This window comes from Lathamus discolor, chromosome 2 (assembly GCF_037157495.1).
Source record: "Lathamus discolor isolate bLatDis1 chromosome 2, bLatDis1.hap1, whole genome shotgun sequence".
In the NCBI taxonomy this organism is placed as follows: domain Eukaryota; kingdom Metazoa; phylum Chordata; class Aves; order Psittaciformes; family Psittacidae; genus Lathamus; species Lathamus discolor.
In genome coordinates this window covers 158,213,423-158,231,624 of record NC_088885.1, presented here as the reverse complement: position 1 = coordinate 158,231,624, position 18,202 = coordinate 158,213,423, and the positions used below count along the sequence as shown (strand labels likewise).

General features: G+C 47.4%; 1 protein-coding gene across 10 annotated transcripts in view; it reads left to right on the top strand.

Annotated features, from left to right (window-relative positions):
• Nucleotides 1-1,153: 1,153 nt before the first annotated feature.
• The window catches only part of TSNARE1 (t-SNARE domain containing 1), a 523,183-nt gene continuing 506,134 nt past the window's right edge, over nt 1,154-18,202 (top strand). For 7 of the 10 annotated variants that reach the window (XR_010610302.1, XM_065669047.1, XM_065669045.1 and 4 more), the window contains exon 1: nt 1,254-1,325. The gene's annotated coding sequence lies outside the window, so the exon portion shown is untranslated. Of the gene's footprint in view, nt 1,193-1,237; nt 1,326-18,202 lie in introns of those variants that run through there. The other 3 variants (XM_065669042.1, XM_065669048.1, XM_065669043.1) reach the window with 3 other exon arrangements.

The window sequence follows — 18,202 nt, the reverse complement described above, 5'->3', positions numbered from 1 at the left end:
ATCCCCGCTTTATAACTCCTTTTGTAAAGCCAACCACCGAGTAAAGCTCCTGTCACTTCGCAAATGAAAAAGCAAACCCTTTCATGGTACAGCTTGAGTTGGACCAAATGCCTCGTGTGCCAGAATGCTTTTCCAAAGCACTTCTTAGGTGAAGTTCCGCTTTCAGTCTGCAATATGTGGTGTTTTGAACAGCATTTGTAGCTTCAGTAGCAATGAGTTGGTGATTTTTATGTATTTATTCCTGTTCTGGTGCGCTGGGACTAACAAGGAAGGCACCAAACTGGCCTCAGAAAGGTTTATGGTGATCTAAGGAGTAACAGAGAGTGATTTGTCAATGATTGAAAGAGAATTGGCTCATGCGGTGCTCCTCAGCTGGTGAAAGCAAAGGTTTAGCATATCCATGACCCTGGAGCTCCATTCCGGATAGGCAGCTCACATGTTCAGACCATTGATTTTAATGAGGATATATAGGAGGGGAATCATAGCTGGCTTTGGAAGAGACCTTAAAGCAGATCCATTTCCAACCCCTGCCACGGGCAGGGACACCTTCCACTGGAGCAGCTTGCTCCAAGCCCCTGTGTCCAACCTGGCCTTGAACACTGCCAGGGATGGGGCAGCCACAGCTTCTGTGGGCACCCTGTGCCAGCGCCTCAGCACCCTCACAGGGAAGGACTTATAACTGGTTGACTTACACCCAGCCTTCATCTCCCTTGTTTAAGTTTTAACCCTTTACCCTTTGTTCTATCACTACAGTCCCTCAGGAGCACTAGGGCTGGTGGGGTATAGCAGGAAGAGAAGGGGGGAGAGGGCTGAGGGACAGGAGGCTGAGGGGGGCAGCGGGGGAGCCGCACGGAGGCAAAGCCGCTTTGGGGAGAGCGGGTACGGGGGGAAGGCAGCAACCGGTGATCCTCACAGAGTCTGTCGGGTCCGTAGGAAGGGACGGGAAGGGGAGAGAGGAAAGGAAGCAGGAGGAAGGCAGCGCGGACAGACACCGGGATAATGGAGCGACGCACCGCGACCAGACCCCTCAGCGCACTGAGGCGGGCTGCGCTGAGGGACAATGGGCGGGGCTACCCCGCCCCGCCCCTCCGCTGATTGGTCACCGGCAGGAAAAGGGGGCGAGGAGCTGTTCAGGTTCCTCTGCGCGGTGCCTGCTGGGAGTTGTAGTCCGGGAGGGCAGCGGCGGGCAGCGGTACCTGCGGGCTGGGGACTACAGAGGTGGTGGTGGGGGGCGGTGGGGAAAGACACGTGGTCAGGGCGGGCCCCGCCGCCGTCACGTGATGTTTGGGTGCCGGCGGCGCGGCGGAGCCTTGAGGCGGTGGTGGGTGAGTGGCGCGCGGCGTGCGCGTGTCGGGGACTCCCCCCCCACCCCTCCCATCAGGGGTGACCTCCTGTGACCCCAGTGGTGGGGGGGGCAACGTGGGGACATGGCCCTGCCCTGTGTGTGTGTAACGGGGGACATGGCCCTGCCCTGTGTGTGTGTAACGGGGGACATGGGGGCCCTGCCCTGTGTGTGTGTAACGGGGGACATGGCCCTGCCCTGTGTGTGTGTAACGGGGGACATGGGGGCCCTGCCCTGTGTGTGTGTAACAGGGGACATGGCCCTGCCCTGTGTGTGTGTAACGGGGGACATGGGGGCCCTGCCCTGTGTGTGTGTAATGGGGGACATGGCCCTGCCCTGTGTGTGTGTAACAGGGGACATGGGGGCCCTGCCCTGTGTGTGTGTAATGGGGGACATGGCCCTGCCCTGTGTGTGTGTAACGGGGGACATGGGGGCCCTGCCCTGTGTGTGTGTAATGGGGGACATGGCCCTGCCCTGTGTGTGTGTAACGGGGGACATGGGGGCCCTGCCCTGTGTGTGTGTAACGGGGGACATGGCCCTGCCCTGTGTGTGTGTAACGGGGGACATGGCCCTGCCCTGTGTGTGTGTAACGGGGGACATGGGGGCCCTGCCCTGTGTGTGTGTAACGGGGGACATGGGGGCCCTGCCCTGTGTGTGTGTAACGGGGGACATGGGGGCCTTGCCCTGTGTGTTTAATGGGGGACATGGGGGCCCTGCCCTGTGTGTGTAACAGGGGACATGGGGGCCTTACCTGTAGGGTTTGTGTTGTTTTAGCGTCATGGCTTGTACACCGAGGCTTGTGTTTGACCTGGGAGCAGGCTCAGGGGTGTGTGTGTTCATGCTAGAGCCTGTGGCTGCCCTTGCACAGGGCTGTGTGTGTACAGCCGGTTGAGGGACAGCCCTGGTGTCGCCCACTGATGCGAGCACGGGGGGCACACATGCTGAGGGTGCCACATTCGAGTCCCTCAGGGCTGTTGATGGGGTGAAGATGGGATATCCCTGCACCTCCTTGTCACCAACAGTCACCGTGAAACTGTCCTGTGGCTTAACGCAGTGAAACCTTGATGTCTTGTGTGATGGCAACATCGGATCTGCTCCGTGTGCAGTTTAAATAACAGGTTTATGGCTCAGTTTTAACCTCCCATAGGGTATAGTTGTATTTAGTTGTTAGATGGTTCCTTCCAAGCTAATTGAGGAGGGTTTAGCCGTGACTGAGTCAGTGAAATGGACTTGCAAGTGCAAGGAAAGGAAATAAAACTGCTTTTAAATGTAGAAAGCACCACTTTCTGCCTTGCCTGAGTGCAGAAACTTTTCCTGTTGCTTTTGTACTTCAGAGTGTTTGTGGCTTGAAGCCCTTGATAAAAGCTCTCCTTAGCTGCATGCTACAATTAACCTGCAGCATCTGGTGCTGGAATGGACTTGAGGGGGAAATCTGAACTGCTTGGTGTCTTTGTGCGAGAGAGGGTTTGGAAACCTAGAAGCTCACTTTCATTCCTCCACCAGCACACTGGGTATGTGCTGCGCAAGCTCTGCTTGTCTGCATTTGAGGTATTCCATGACATTTGTGGCTGGAGATGGTCTGGGAGCAGTGCACAAACAAGTGTCTGCTAACATGTGTGGGGTGAAGTTTTGTTCTTTATGCTTCATCCTGCTAAATGCTACAGCTTCACAAGGTTGTGTGGGGCTGGGAAGGCTGGACTGAACTGGGAGTTGTTGTTTTCCCTTTCTTTCTTCATCCTGTAGGAAGAAGGTTTGTGTTTTAGCCAGTATTTACTTCTTTTTCCAGGCTGGTATTTCCCTTTGTAGTGTAACTGTGAATGTGCAGTGCCCCATCCTGTCTTGTTGGGCTCTGTATTGCATTGGCCCAGGAGTTACAGAATGGTTTGTGTTGGAAGGGACCTTAAGCATCGTGTAGTTCCAACACCCCAGCCATGGACAGGGACAGCTCGTTGGAGCCATTCAGAGCCAGGCTAGATGTGGTTCTGAGCAGCCTGATCTGGTTGAAGATTTCCCTGCTCGTTGCAGGGAGGTTGGACTGGATGAGCTTTGGGGGTCCCTTCCAATGCAAACCATTCTATGATCTTCCATTGCACCAGGGTGCTCCAAGCCCCATCCAACCTGGCCTTGAGCACTGCCAGGGATGGGGCAGCCACAGCTTCTCTGGGCACCCCGTGCCAGTGCCTCAGCACCCTCATAGGGAAGCAGTCTCCCCTCTCCCAGTTTAAAGCCATTATCCATGAAGTCAATGCAGCTGATTCAGGTTTTGCAATCACCAATGACTCAGGCCAGCTGCTCTCTGGCCCCTTGGTGCCTTCCTGCTCTGCTGTGTTCTCCAGCTGTGTCCTTTTCCATCTCATCATGTTCAGGTTGGTCTCTGGGCTTTTTCCAGGGTGCTAATGATGTGCTGATTCCTCCTTTCTGAGCAACAGATAAACCCTGTTGTTCTTTCCAAAGCCTCCTGCCTGCCTGGTTGGCTTATGGATATTAATACAATTAAAAAATCAGCACAACCACCACTGATGTGGCTTTGATGGACATTGGAGCAGTGCAGCTACTGCTGCACTCCTGGCTTCCGGATCAGCTCTCCATCCCCATTTCCTCCTGCCATTGTGCTTAAAACAAGGCTGAGCTTCTGCGTATGATGTCTCCCATCTAGAGGGGTGTTGGCAATTCCTTAGTTCAGAAGAGATTTGCAGTGTAATGTTGTGCTGCTGTGGTTTCCCTGCCCTTAAGGGTTGCCTCTGGTGTACTGCAAGTTATTTGGCTACAGAGGCTGGTAGAACAGAGGTTTTAATATGAAATTCTTCAATTCCCATCCTTGCTTGTGCAAAACCCCCTCTTCCTTTTCTCGCAACTTCATTTTTGTTTAATTTATATGACTTATTAATTTAAACCTCTCATCATTTGCTCCTGTGACCAGGTCTCCCATCCAGCAAGATGCCTGCTCTGGGGCTGGAGACTCTTTATTGAGAGTGAAGGAGAAAGAAGACTTCTGTGTCTTGATAAATTTGCACATTGATATTACAGCACTTAAAATCTAATTTAAAAAGGGAAATGTAGGCAAGCTGAGAATGAATGAGTCTGTGCTTCCCCTTGCTCAGGAATGTATAGCAAATGGTATTTTGAATTGCTGGTTCTTTGGGGGATTCAGGGATATTTAAATAGCAAAGTGTGAAAGGGTAAATAATATCAAGATAAAAATAATTCTTTCAATTCCCTGCCCGTGTCATAAACTCATTTTGCTGGATGAAAATGGAAAGAACTGTAAGAAAGAAATGTGATTTACTTCCCCTGTCTTTGTTATCCTCCTGCGTACACTTCATCTAGCTTGGGCGGGCTTGTGCATCCAGGTCTGATCCCATGAGATCTGCTGTATGGAGGGGTTGTAGAATCATAGAATGGTTTGGGTTGGAAGGGAGCTTAAAGCTCATCCAGCTCCAACCCTTGCCATGGGCAGGGACACCTTCCGCTAGAGCAGGGTGCTCCAAGCCCCTGTGTCCAACCTGGCCTTGAGCACTGCCAGGGATGGGGCAGCCACAGCTTCTCTGGGCACCCTGTGCCAGCGCCTCAGCACCCTCACAGGGAAGAGCTTCTGCCTAAGAGCTCATCTCAGTCTCCCCTCGGGCAGGTTCAAGCCATTCCCCTTGGCCTGTCCCTACAGGCCCTTGTCCCAAGCCCCTCTCCAGGTTCCCTGCAGCCCCTTTAGGCACTGGAGCTGCTCTCAGGTCTCCCCTTCAGGAGCCTTCTCTTCTCCAGGCTGCCCCAGCCCAGCTCTCTCAGCCTGGCTCCAGAGCAGAACTTCTCCAGCCCTCGCAGCATCTCCATGGCCTCCTCTGGACTCGCTGCAACAGCTCCATGTTGTTCTTACGTTGTTGCCTCCAGAGCTGGATGTAGTGCTCCAAGTGGGGTCTCCCAAGAGCACAGCAAAGGGGGAGAATCCCCTCCCTGAGCTGCTGCTCACGCTCTGCGGGTGCAGCCTAGCACATGGGGGATATTCTCGTGAACCAGCATGCCAAGTCCTTCTCAAGCTGCTCCATCCAGTCTCTGCCCGGCCTTTCTTTGTGCTTGGGATTGTCCCAGACCATGTGCAGGGCCTTGCACTGTTCTTTGTAGAGCTTCATGAGATTCACGTAGTCCCACCTCTCAAGCCTGTCCAGGGCCCTCTGTATCCCCTCCATTCCTTCCAGCATGTTGACTGTACTACATAGCTTGGTGTCATCAGCAAACTTGCTGAAGGTGCCCTTGATCCCACTATGCATGTCACTGACAAATATGCTGAACAGGATCGGTCCCAACACTGACTCCTGACGGACACCATTCATTACCCATCTCCAGTTGGACATTGAGCCATTGACTGCAACTGTTTGAGTGTGAGCGTCCAGCCATGGATGGGTGGATGGAGGACTCAGTCCTTCCACCCAGGACATGGTCTTTGTGAATGGAAGTGTTTGCCTTTGTCATGATCCATTTGGTCTAAATTCCATCCAGGTATTTAAGCATGAGCTTAACTCACAAATTGAACCTTTGTAGTGTGACTACATACTGCTTTTGCTGGGGAAACATTGCAACACATCCTCCAGCAGCATCACCAACCCTTCAGATTACATTTTAGTCTTTCACAGCATACTTTTTGACACGTGCATATACAAAACCTGGCCACAATCTTGTGTTGGTGTTGCCAGCACTGGTGTTAAGCATTGCAAGGATGAAGGGAGGCTCGTGCCTATCACTTGATGTCGAGTGCCCAGAAAGCTGCGTATAACATTTGTGCTATCAGCCTGCTGCAAAAGGAGCTGGGAGGATGTGTCTTTTGCTGTCAGAAAGGTTATTTGTGGCTTTTAATAATACATAGGAATATGGTCAAGATAAGAATCCTACTTTCTTCTTTTTTTTTTTCCTCTGCTTGCCTTGCAAATGATGGTACATAAGATTAAAATAATGCAAAAGAGTTAAATTAATCTCAGTTAACACTTGCAGGGAGGTTTCTATTTAAAACTCTTTTTCTTCATAGTGTCACTAGTGAGGAAATGCAGTAGGCAGGTGCCATCTCTTTGTTGCACTGCATGGGCACGTCTCTGCTTTTCAGTGCTTTGGATGATGATGGGGAAAAATAGCTTAGGCTGGATCTTTTGTATTCCTGTGTCCCTTTCTTTTGCAGCACCATTAGAAACCAGAGATTGAACTGGTGATCAGTTGCTTCTTTAAATGTATTCTGAATACAAAAAGAAGAAATGGTGGAGCAGCGGGTGCTTTTTAATGCTTTTTGGGTGGGACACAAGGCTGGGCTCTCCCATGGACAATTTAGATGTGATGGCTACTCATCCACTGGGATGCTGCAAACCAGTTTCCAGCTTCTTAAATGAAGTTAAACCCGTCTGCAACCCCTTTACTTACTTCTTTTAGTAAATTTACTTCATTTTTTTGTCAAGTAAATGCTTGTTTTGGGCTAAGCTGCAATTTGTTTGCTATCTCTGTCATCTCTTCCCTAAATAAAAGCAGAAAAGGACTGCAGAATGTTTGATGCTCTTCATTGTGTAGCATTTGTTTTGTGCTTGTTCCGCTGTCACCCTGCTGCAAAGCCACACGTTGTAAATATGTGACTTTTTGGGGGTTATTTAGGACTTGATTTGTCCTTCCTGCCGCATACATTTATTATGATTGTAGTCTTGAATAGCGTGGCCATGTATTTTCTTCCCCTCTGTAGGACTCCTCCATCATCTAGTGCATGGAGTAAAGGAGTGCTGTAGGTTTTTATTCCAACGTTGTTGTGCTGTAGGTTGCCATAGTCCTTATTTCTGTAAAGGAAAACATATTCTTCTTCCACGAGGAACATTGATCATGCCCGTTGCTGAGGTCTGTTGCTATTTTCCTTCTCCAGTTTACAATGAATCTTCTTGTAATGCTTCCGTATGGAGGAGGCAGGTGCCTCCTTCCTTTTCCTGCAGGTGAAAACCGGGCAGGTTTGGAGGTGTTGTGACCCACATTTTTGGATTCACCCATTTCTTTGCTGTGTGAGATGTCAGAGACTCAAATATGGGATGAGGGAACTCCCAAACTTGCTATTAATGGCTGCTCTGTAAAAGAATCTCGGATGAGCAGATAGCTCAGGAGCTTTGTGGTGGAGACAATACGTATCTGTGAACGCTGTTTGTCTTAACTTCTTTCCCACCCTGAAATTCCCTTATTATGGGATCACCATCCCTGGAAGTGTTCACACACCATGTAGATGAGGCCCTCAGTGCCATGAGTTAGTGGTGGCCTTGGCAGTGTTGGGGTACTGCTTGGACTTGATGATCTTAAAGGTCTTTTCCAACCTGGTTGGCTCTATGATCGCATCACTGTGACCACAGCCTCATGCAGTAGTTCAGTGTCCAGCTCATGCACCCCAATTTTGGGGTGTCTTGGGTGAGAAAGATCCTCCTGGGCTGTTTGGGGAAGACTTAGATGGTGCCTCACTGGGTTTGTGAGCTGTGCAATGGTGGCTTTGAGTTCAGCAAAGATAACTGTAGGGGAAGTCCAATCTGTGCTGTGCAAAGGCAGAGGTTTTGATGTAAAACCAACCACTTCTTGTCAAAATTTCCCCCTTGAATTTAGTCCTTGGTTAGGTAACCACTGCTGAAGTTTTTAATAGTGTCTAGTTTGGGTTGGAAACATAGTAGTGGCTAAAAGAAGGGTTTTTTAACAAGGGGAGCTGTGGTTCCAACTAACTGTTGATAATTGCAGTTATGTTTGAGAGTAATTATTAGCAAATGCTTTACAGCATCATGGGATCCCATGATCCCAACCTGGAGATGTTCGTTATGCCCCGAGTTGTTCTAAGCTTAGAGCAAGTCTGGAGGAGGCCACGAGGATGATCAGGGGCTCGAGCACCTCGCGTATGGAGTCAGGCTGAGAGCATTGGGGTTGTTGAGCCTGGAGAAGAGAAGCTGCGTGGAGACCTCAGATCAGCTTCCAGTGTCTGAAGGGGGCTGCAAGGATGCTGGAGAGGGGCTCTTCATCAGGGACTGGAGTGATAGGACAAGGGGTGATGGGTTCAAACTGAAACAGCGGCAGTTCAGGTTGGATCTAAGGCAGAAGTTCTTTACTGTGAGGGTGCTGAGGCTCTGGCACAGGGTGCCCAGAGAAGTTGTGAATGTTCCATCCCTGTCAGTGTTCAAGGCCAGGTTGGAACAGAGCCTTGGGTGACATGGTCTAGTGTGAGGAGACCTTTCCCATGGCAGGGGATTGGCACTTGATGGTCTTAAGGTCCTTTCCAACCCAAAGCATTCTGTGATTCTGTCAGTTTTGGAAAGGGGAGAGAAAAGCGCTGCTATGGATGTGCTTGGTGATGGGAAGGTCCATGAGGCTGCAGGACTTGTGATGGCTCACTGGATAACACCTTGTTTAATATAACACTGTACATGACAGATTTTCTTTGTTTCCTATTTATTGCACTTCATCCCTCTGGAAACAGGAGCTGCAGACAGCAGTCCTTTGAGTTAGTGAATTTTACCGTTTCTTCTGTCAAAGCATCCCTTTTCCAATGTGTGGGCTTGACTTTCTGGACTGATAATGAAGATTGTTTCCTTACAATGATGGTTGTGCACAGGCATCGCTCAACATCCCGCTGGTAACTGCAAGTTCCTCTTTGTCGCTTCTATTTGCCATGGAATCTATTAATGAGAAAGAAAAGTTTATGGTTTTTAATGGCAGTTGCTACAACTTGAAGTTAACTCCAAGGAACTGCGTTTTCTGTTCCCAGCTAATGAAAGTAATGTGGCTGTATGAGAGGAGGTGCTGTGCTTGAAGGTATAGATTCATCCATGCCGTTTTCTACCATCTCCCATGTAGCTGCATCCATCTTTGAGAGCTGCAGATCTTGATCTTTCACTTCTTTCAAAGTGAGAGCTTCGTACAGCGGTTGACTTATTTCCCCCCAGAAACCAGTTGATTTATGATCCTTTGTGGCACTGTTACCTTTCTAACTCTCATGGGAACCTCCTTATTTCTTAAATACCCAATTTATACAAGTCTCAACATACCGTTAAATTGCTTGGCATGTGATTTATCTTTCCCACATGTTTTGATGTCTTCTGTCATCTGCCTGATATATCCCCAGCCCCTCTCTTACCTGAGTGCCTGTTGCTGTTGGAAGACCCTAATGGCAGTCGCATCAAATACTGTGCTGCATGTAGCAGCCAGGAGTGGATGCTCAGTTAAAAAGCATAAGAAATTAAACTTATAAGCAAATATATGTCATTAAATAAGGCTAGGTGGAGACCTCAGAGCCCCTTCTGATGTCTGAAGGGGGCTACAAGGATGCTGGAGAGGGACTCTTCATCAGGGACTGCAGCAATAGGACAAGGGGTGATGGGTTCAAACTGAAACAGGGGCAGTTCAGCTTAGATATAAGGAAGAAGTTCTTTACTGTGAGGGTAAAGGGTTGCCCAAAGAAGTGGTAAATGCTCCATCTCTGTCAGTGTTCAAGGCCAGGTTGGACAGAGCCTTGGGCAGCATGGTCTAGGATGAGGTATCCATGGCATGGGCTTGGAGCTGGATGATCTTGATTTCCTTTCCAACCCAAACTATTCTATGATTGTATATTCTATATTTATAATATAGGGCATAAAGTCATATATGTGAAATTCACATATCTATAATAGTGCATGTGTTTTTGCTTGCTTTTATGCAGGTTTTTTTTTCCTTTAAAGAATTGGCAATTTCAGTCTTTTCTCCACTGTGGACAGGGTAGAAGGATCAGTGTGGGCAGGTGAATAAGCACTCCTATGGTCAGGGAAGCGTGTCCAGCTCGCTGATGCTCACCATCCTCTCACACACCATCTCCTCCAGGATGGAAAGCTTATCCATATTTGTAGCGACAGTGAAAAATCAAGTCATTCTACTAGGACTGCTTTTACTATAATGATAAAGAAGGCAAAAATGTAATTAAAATGCTGGTGCTTAAAGTTGTGCTGAGGCCACTGCATGTTAGTGGCTCGATTTCTCAGTGTCAAGGACATTCTACTTCTGTTAACTGCAAAGATGGTAGTAGGTGGCAAAATGTGGGTGTTGAAGCCCCAGAAACGCTGTCCTAAGCTTTTTGACACTTCTGGTTTAGAAAACAAGTGCATGCTTTCCAAAGCCCTCTGTAAGTATTGATCATGCACCATGGGGGAGTTTCATAGGTAGGTGTTGTTGTTCTACAGATGTAATGGATTGCTACCCAAGCAAAGGCCAGAACTCATCCCGTGGAGATGCGTCTTAGGAAGTGGTGTAAACAGGACTGCAGTGTTACGGTATATCAGGTTGCTGCAACTTAGAATGTGAAAGAGCAGATTGACAGTCTCACTACAGATACCTTCCTGATTATCATCTTTAGAGCTTCAAGCAAATGGGTTCCTTCCCCTTTTCCCCAAACATAGGGCAGCGGAGAAGATTTCAATCTGTATTTGTTTTTCCTATCCTGCTCATGGAAATACCTGCAGTTTAATTGTAAAGATTCTCTTCTTTGTGCGTGGAAACCCTTGGGCAGACGTACCTTTGTTTCCTTTTATATATAGTGAGAGATGTCCCATGGGCTCTGGAGTCTACAGGCTTCCTCTTCTCTCTTTGTCCAGCTCCTTATCTAAAGCATTGTGTTTATTATGCTTTCTTTTATTATGCTTTATTGTGTTTATTATGCTTTTTATTTATGCTTATCTAAAGCATTGTGTTTATTATGCTAGAATTTAGTATAAAGCTATATTTGGAAACAGGGCAATGGGTCTTTGTCTTGGTTGTGATGCATTTGAATGCAGAATATAAAGAGAGCGTGCACAAAGCGCTCCACACACCTCCTGGCTTTGACTTTTCTTTTGGCTCCATTTTCCTTGTGGTTGCTTCATGGGCTGGAGATGCTGCTGGCATCAGCCTCATTGGAGTGCAGTGGGGCTCAGCTTTAGTTGCCATTCCCTGCCAGCAGCAATGAGACTTAGATTATAAAGCTCTGCTATTTGCAAGCAAATTGCTTTTCAGACTCTGTGGTTCTGCCTGGGTTGAGGCAATAATCCTTGGAATAACTTCTTGGAATAAGTCGCTGGAATAATCCTTGGAATAACTCCTTGGAAGCAGGCAGTAGCCTTCAGGGTAAGGCAATGAGTGGTCATCACCAGTCTTTTGCATGCTGATGGAGCCACTTGGCTGCCTCCCTCTAGAACACCTTTGGTAGACTCATGGACCTGCTGTCCTTGCTGCTCTCCCATAGCCCAGAGAGGGTTGTCACGGTCAGTTAAGGGCTGGGTGACCATCGTCTTAATGGATGTCAACTCAAAGCCTACCTGCCCCATGATAAAGCCCTTGTAGTTGACTGAAGCAATGTTTTCTGGTGGTTCACTGTGCTCCATTTCCATTACTTGCCTTCCTGGGCATGCCACGGGTGGTTCTTTGGATTGGGTGGCTGCACACCACATTGCAAAGTAGTTGTCTTAAACAGATAGGGGTGACTTTGCACTAGTTGCGTTGGTGGCTGGTCTCTGATGCTGGCTCCCTGCATCACATCGTGTAAATAACTCGGGGTTTCAGTTGCTTTTCCTGGACCTGTTTACACCTTGCCAAAAATAATTACAACCTCTGAGACTGGGGTTTGCTGGGCGAGGGGGTGAGAGCACAGCAAAACCTGCAATCCGTGTGGTTTTGGTTTGCTTTCATCCACACGGTACTGCTGGTGGGACCGGGATGTCCCTTTTGGGGCATGAATCAAGCAGCGCTCGTGCTCACCTGGGATCACTCCTATTCTGAGCATGAGGTTTCTTTCCTCTGCTCAGCATCATCTTAAATTCATGTCCTGGGTGATGCTTCCCTCACCTGCTTTATTACCTCTTAATGTGTTTTCCCAGGTATGCCTCGCGCTCGGATAAACCTCTCCTGCTTTCCTTGACTGCAAAACTCTTTGCACCATCTTCCTCCTCCAGCTGCTGCGTGCATCCTTCCTCCATCCACACGGAGAGACTTCCCTGCTCCTTAGCATGCTTTTTGAGTGCTCCGGAGCTTGTGTATCCCCCTCAAGAAGAGGATGGATGCCATCACTCCTGGTTTTCCACCCGTGTTAGCTGTGGTCATGCGTGGAGCCAGTGGGGAAAACAGGGGTATTTTTAGCCTGTACTTCTGTGCTCCACTCAGGGGGCCGCCCACAGTGGAGTATTAAAATCATAGCGGGGACATTGGGTAAGCTCTGCAGTAAAACGTTGAGATGCAAATTGTCATCTAAAGAGCAAACGTCAAGGTGATTTTTGGCAATGGGATGCAAGGCTCCGAAGCCGTGTGCTTTGAATAAAGATTACAGCAAGGGATTCTTGCCCAGAGGGGCACACCCTGGTCTCATCTATTCTGAAGCTCAGAAGAGCTTGTAATTCAGTGTTGGAAGCCAACAGGGTGAAACGTATGCACCTTTGAAAAGGTGGTTGGTTAGCATTGGTAAAACCAAATGTAACAGCACCGCTGGAACTTGAATTTCCAGGGCTGCAGAAGCAATAAGTCCGGTTGCATTGCATTTGCAAGTCATTCCTGGGTGTTATCCCAGGAAGAGGTGGCTCTGATGGCTACCGAGTTGGTTTGGGAGGTTTGGAGGCATTAGCTGGTAATAAACGAGGTTGTGCTGGCTGACTCAGTGGGGCTTTGACTTTCATCTTCAAGTTGGTGATGGGCAGTTTGGCTGTTTGGAACCTTGCAGTAAGAAATTGGGTAAAATATGAACCACTCTTCTGTTATTGTTTTATTTTCCTGGTTATTGACTTCATTGTGGCACTGCTGTGAAGGAAACAGCAATAAATTAGGAGAAGCAAAGCAGTGGTTTCATGCTTCTTGCTTTGCAACTGTCCAAGCTGGTCCCGTGTCCATCAGTACAAGTCTGAGCTACCATTTCTCCTTCTTTTTCCCCCAAGTTGTATTCAACAGCTACAGCTCAGCAGCTATGTAGGGTTTCAGCTTGGTAAAGCAGTGGTCCTGCTTCAGTAATGACAAGGAGCACTGAGGGACATCCAGAGAAGCTATCACATGCCATAGGACCACAGGCCAAAAGTTGTCAGATTTAGTATTTGAGGACTGAAAAGCAGGTGGAAGTTCTAACCTCTTCTGCACTGCCATATCTTCTTTTCTTACTCACTCTTGCCCAATATTCCTGTTGATCCTACTTTTGAACCTCATTTGACTTGTGGTTTCTCTTTGTCTCATTAAGTGATGCATTTAAGATGTCCTTGATGACTTCAACACTAGCAAGAGCTCAGGTCCTTTCCCTGCTCTCATATGCATCCCCCATAACTAGATTATAACCGCAGTTACAGAGCAATACCTGTGTGCTGGTGATGGGTTTAATTCCATAGATGTTTCCTGGACAGAGTTGACCAAATGTTTTTGCTTGTGGACCATTACAGCATCTTCAGCCATTGGATAGGAAGGCTGAAAGACTGCACCTGCAATGCTTTTTATCTCTCACATGTGATTTCTCAGGGACTTAAATAGTCTGAGATGAGGTGCTCACTGGACTTGTACACCCCATCAAATCATCATGGGCCGTGGCTGGACTTGAGTGAACCCAAAGGGCCTGATAGCATGGAAGGAAAACATGCCCTGGAGCTTGATTTTCCTCATTGTGCAACACTGTGATGATAGATTTTTAGTCCAGAGGAGGTCACGAGGATGATCAGGGGCCGGAGCACCTCCTGTATGGAGACAGGCTGAGAACATTGGGGCTGTTCAGCCTGGAGAAGAGAAGCTGCGTGGAGACCTCAGAGCAGCTTCCAGTATCTGAAGGGGGGTAGAAGGATGCTGGAGAGGGACTCTTCTTCAGGGACTGTGGCTATAGGAGAAGGGGTGATGGGTTCAAACTGAAACAGGGGAAGTTCAGGTTGGATATAAGGCAGAAGTTCTTTACTGTGAGGGTGCTGAGGCACTGGAATGGGTTGCCCAGGGAAGTTGTGAATGCTTCATCCCTGTCAGTGTTCAAGGCCAGGTTGGACAGAGCCTTGGGTGACGTGGTTTAGTGTGAGGTGTCCCTGCCCATGGCAGGGGGTTGGAAGTGGATGATGTTAAGGTCCTTTCCAACCCAAACCATTCTGTGTTTGTATGACTTAAGAGGTCAGTTGAAGTTTTCAGTTAAAATTGAAGAATCTGTACCCAAATGAGCCAAGATTTGTATAAAGAATTTAGATGCTGGCGGCAGGAGGTGACTTAATGTATGAGTGCTCCTGTGCTTGTTTAGGGTGTAACTGCTGGGGGAATACATTTCATACAGGTTTAGTATAATTACTTGCAAATTGAGAGTTTTAAGAGATGGAGGTTGGTGAACTTGCTGCAGTGAGGCTGGGAAGAGGATTTGATATGACTCAAATCACAGAGTGATTGGGTTGGGAAGGACCTTAAGATCATCCAGTTCCAAGCCCCTGCCATGGCCAGGGATGCTGCACACTAGACCATGTTGCCCAAGGCTCTGCCCAACCTGGCCTTGAACAGTGCCAGGGATGGAGCTTTCACCACTTCTTTGGGCACCCTGTGCCAGTGCCTCAGCACCCTTACAGTAAAGAACTTCTTCCTTATATTCCAATTCTTGAGAAGTGACTACTGAGGTTCTTCAAGACATACTAATTTTTAGGGGTTTTATTTATTCTTATATTGTGAAGGCTGAGCATCGCTGGGGGAAAGAGAAGGGGTTGTGTCACAATAAATACGTTGCTCTAGATTGGAAGCCGGCAGTAAATGAGGCACCTTCTTGTGTGTTTTGGGTTTGGTTTGGGGTTTTTATTGGTGTGGTTTGGTTCTTTTTTTAGTTCTATGAGATGGGTACAAATCTGTACCTTTGAGAGGCTGAAAGGGGTGGAAATGAAAGTAGTTGGTAACCAATTCTTCTTCCTTTCAATGTAGCATGGAAGAGCCAGGTGGCTGAGACTGTGGAAACATGCTCTGACTTTAGTACAAGTTTGTGTTGATCACTCTTAGTTCCTTTTACTTTGATTATATGCTCCAATACCATAAGACTTTTAAATACCATATTTTGAGGATGTTCTCTGCCAAAACTGAATGGTTTAAGTGCAGATCCTGTTGGCAGGCGTCTCCGGAGCTGTTGTCTTCCCTCCTGTATAACCTTGGCCTCTCTTGCATAGGTTTGCCCTCCTTAAAAGTCAGATAGAGTCTGATAAAATAGCAGAGCCTTTTAAAACATCACAAGGAGATACATAGAAGCTCAGAAAGTGGTGGTCGCATGAGCTTACATGAGCCCCGTGAAGCTCGCTATTTCCTGCTTGCGTCTCAACAGTGCTGAGCAAGTAGAAGAAAATCATCTCTGTAGCTTGGTTCAGGCACGTCTTGAATCTTCCTTGTGCCTGTCCTTTATGGCATCCTGCATCTCTTTGGCATTAAACACAAGCTGCTGGTTACGTCTTCCAGAGCAATTCTTGTGCTGCCGTATGCCTCATTGAGATGTTGACTCTTCCCTCCCAGGTCATGAATCTCTGTTCCTGATTCTGAAATGCTCCAAGTCTCTAAATTCTTCCATCCTGATGAAATAACCCATGAACATATGTAATGATGCTGATTTCCTCAAGCCTTGCTGGTTTTGATGGTAGATCTTCAAGGAGTATCACAGCCGAATGTCACATCAGTGTTTCTGTCTCCCAAGGTCGTCTCAGCATTTCCTGATGGTTCCCATCCAATCTATGTTAAACCCTCTCTGCATTCAGTCTCCTATTTTAAGGTCTTCAAAACAGGAATCATCTCCTTACTCTTTATTTATACAGCATTTAATGTGATGCTGTGATAATACCTTTCAAATTGTTGTTGTGGTAGTTGACAATCTTGGGAATGCTGTCCCTTTTTTAACTCTCTCTATAAATTTATATATCTGTATATAGAGAGAATTTATGTAGATTCTATATAGAATCATAGAATAGAATAGTTAGGGTTGGAAATGACTGTAAGATCACTCCAGTTCCAACCTCCTGCCATGGGCAGGGACACCTCACACTAGACCATGTCACCCAAGGCTCTGTCCAACCCGGCCTTGAACACTGCCAGGGATGGAGCATTCACAACTTCCTTGGGCAACCCATTCCAGTGCCTCAGCACCCTAACAGGAAAGAACTTTTTCCTTATCTCCAACCTGAACTTCCCCTGTTTCAGTTTGAACCCATCACCCCTTGTCCTATCACTACAGTCCCTGACGAAGAGGTGTGTGTATTTATAGGTATGTTTTTATATATGCAAATATAGAATCATAGAATGGTTTGGATTGGAAAGGACCTTAAGATAATACAGTTCCAACCCCCTGCCATGGGCAGGGACACCTTGCACATGAACATATATACATATATATATAAGTACATATATATGCATATTTATATATATACTGGCAAGGAACAAAAGTTAAGGCATTGTAGCATGTTAACATATAAAAATCTCACAAATAATAAAACCTATGTATTATTCTTTTGTCCCTACCTTGGCTTTTTTGGTACCTCTGACACCAGCTGCTTTGTGTGGGGAAACTGAAATGGTGATCTCTGATCTCACTGGGAAAGAAAGCTTTCTTCTAAAGCACTGCATTGGGACTAATTCTGCCTACCATGCGATGCTGAGGATTTGTGATCCTCGGCAGGCATTTGACAGATCTTAACTAGTTATGCTATGTTTTGTCAATCAAAATTAAACGCCCACCTCCCTCCTTCCTACTTTCTCTCTCTTCCAGCTTTTTTTATTTAGGTTGGTCATTAAAATTGCTGATAACCATAGAAACGAGGAAAACCCGCCCCTTCCATTCCAGCTCCTTAGCGTGATATTCCTGTACTGACATCATGTGAGTTATAGACATGATGGCTTAAAAAAAACCCCAAAACCCCTACAGGTAGGCAGAGTTGTCATTAATTCCTCCCTATAGCAGAGCTGTTCCTACGGATTCATGTCCCTCTTGCATTCCTATGTGGTTTCTAGGAGAAAGAGAGACCCTACTGCAAAGAAACCACCTGACAGGATAGAATCAAAGAAGAAAACAGATAGATCTGTGGGATAGGAAGGGTGGGAGGATGAGATGAGGAGAAGATGGGTCGGCAAGAAGTCTCATGCATGACACGGTGCGTGCTGATAGTTTCAGTGTTGGTTTTCACCCTCTTAGGGGCTGCCTGCACCATTGGGTGCTCTGAGATGGGCAAGATACAAGGATGCTGGAGAGTGACTCTTCATTAGTGTCTGTAGCGATAGGACAAGGGGTGATGGGTTCAAACTGAAACAGGGGAAGTTCAGGTTGGATATAAGGAATAAGTTCTTTACTGTGAGGGTGCTGAGGCGCTGGAACAGGGTGCCCAGAGAAGCAGTAAATGCTCCCATCCGTGGCAGGTTCAAGTCCAGGTTGGACAGAGCCTTGAGTGCCATAGTCTAGTGTGTGGTGTTGCTGCCCATGGCAGGAGATTGGAACTGGATGATCTTAAGGTCCTTTCCAACCCAAACCATTTTGTGATTCTATGATGTTGATACTTCTGTGACTCTGGCCCATGAGGTTTCTATGGTTAAGGACCTGAATCCCTGCTTGGCAGGATGGGATGTCTCATGGCTCAGCTTGTGCTGAAAAATCAAAATGATTACTGATGTTTTGTTTGTAGAGGCTATTTAAAAACACTTGACCCACGTTTGCATGAAAGTGATGGAAAACTCTTGCATTAGGAGCCGTGAGCGCCCTGATATTTCAGTGCTGGACAACTAATGCTGTTTCAATTTGGAGCAGGATTGTTCCGTGTGAGATTGGTTTCTAAACCTTTTCCCTCACCTTAAGTTGCAATATTAGGTGTTTCATTTTTTACAAATGAAAGGAGTAATCGATCAGATGAAAATAGGTTGCTGCAGCTGCCAGCATTGCTTTCTGTA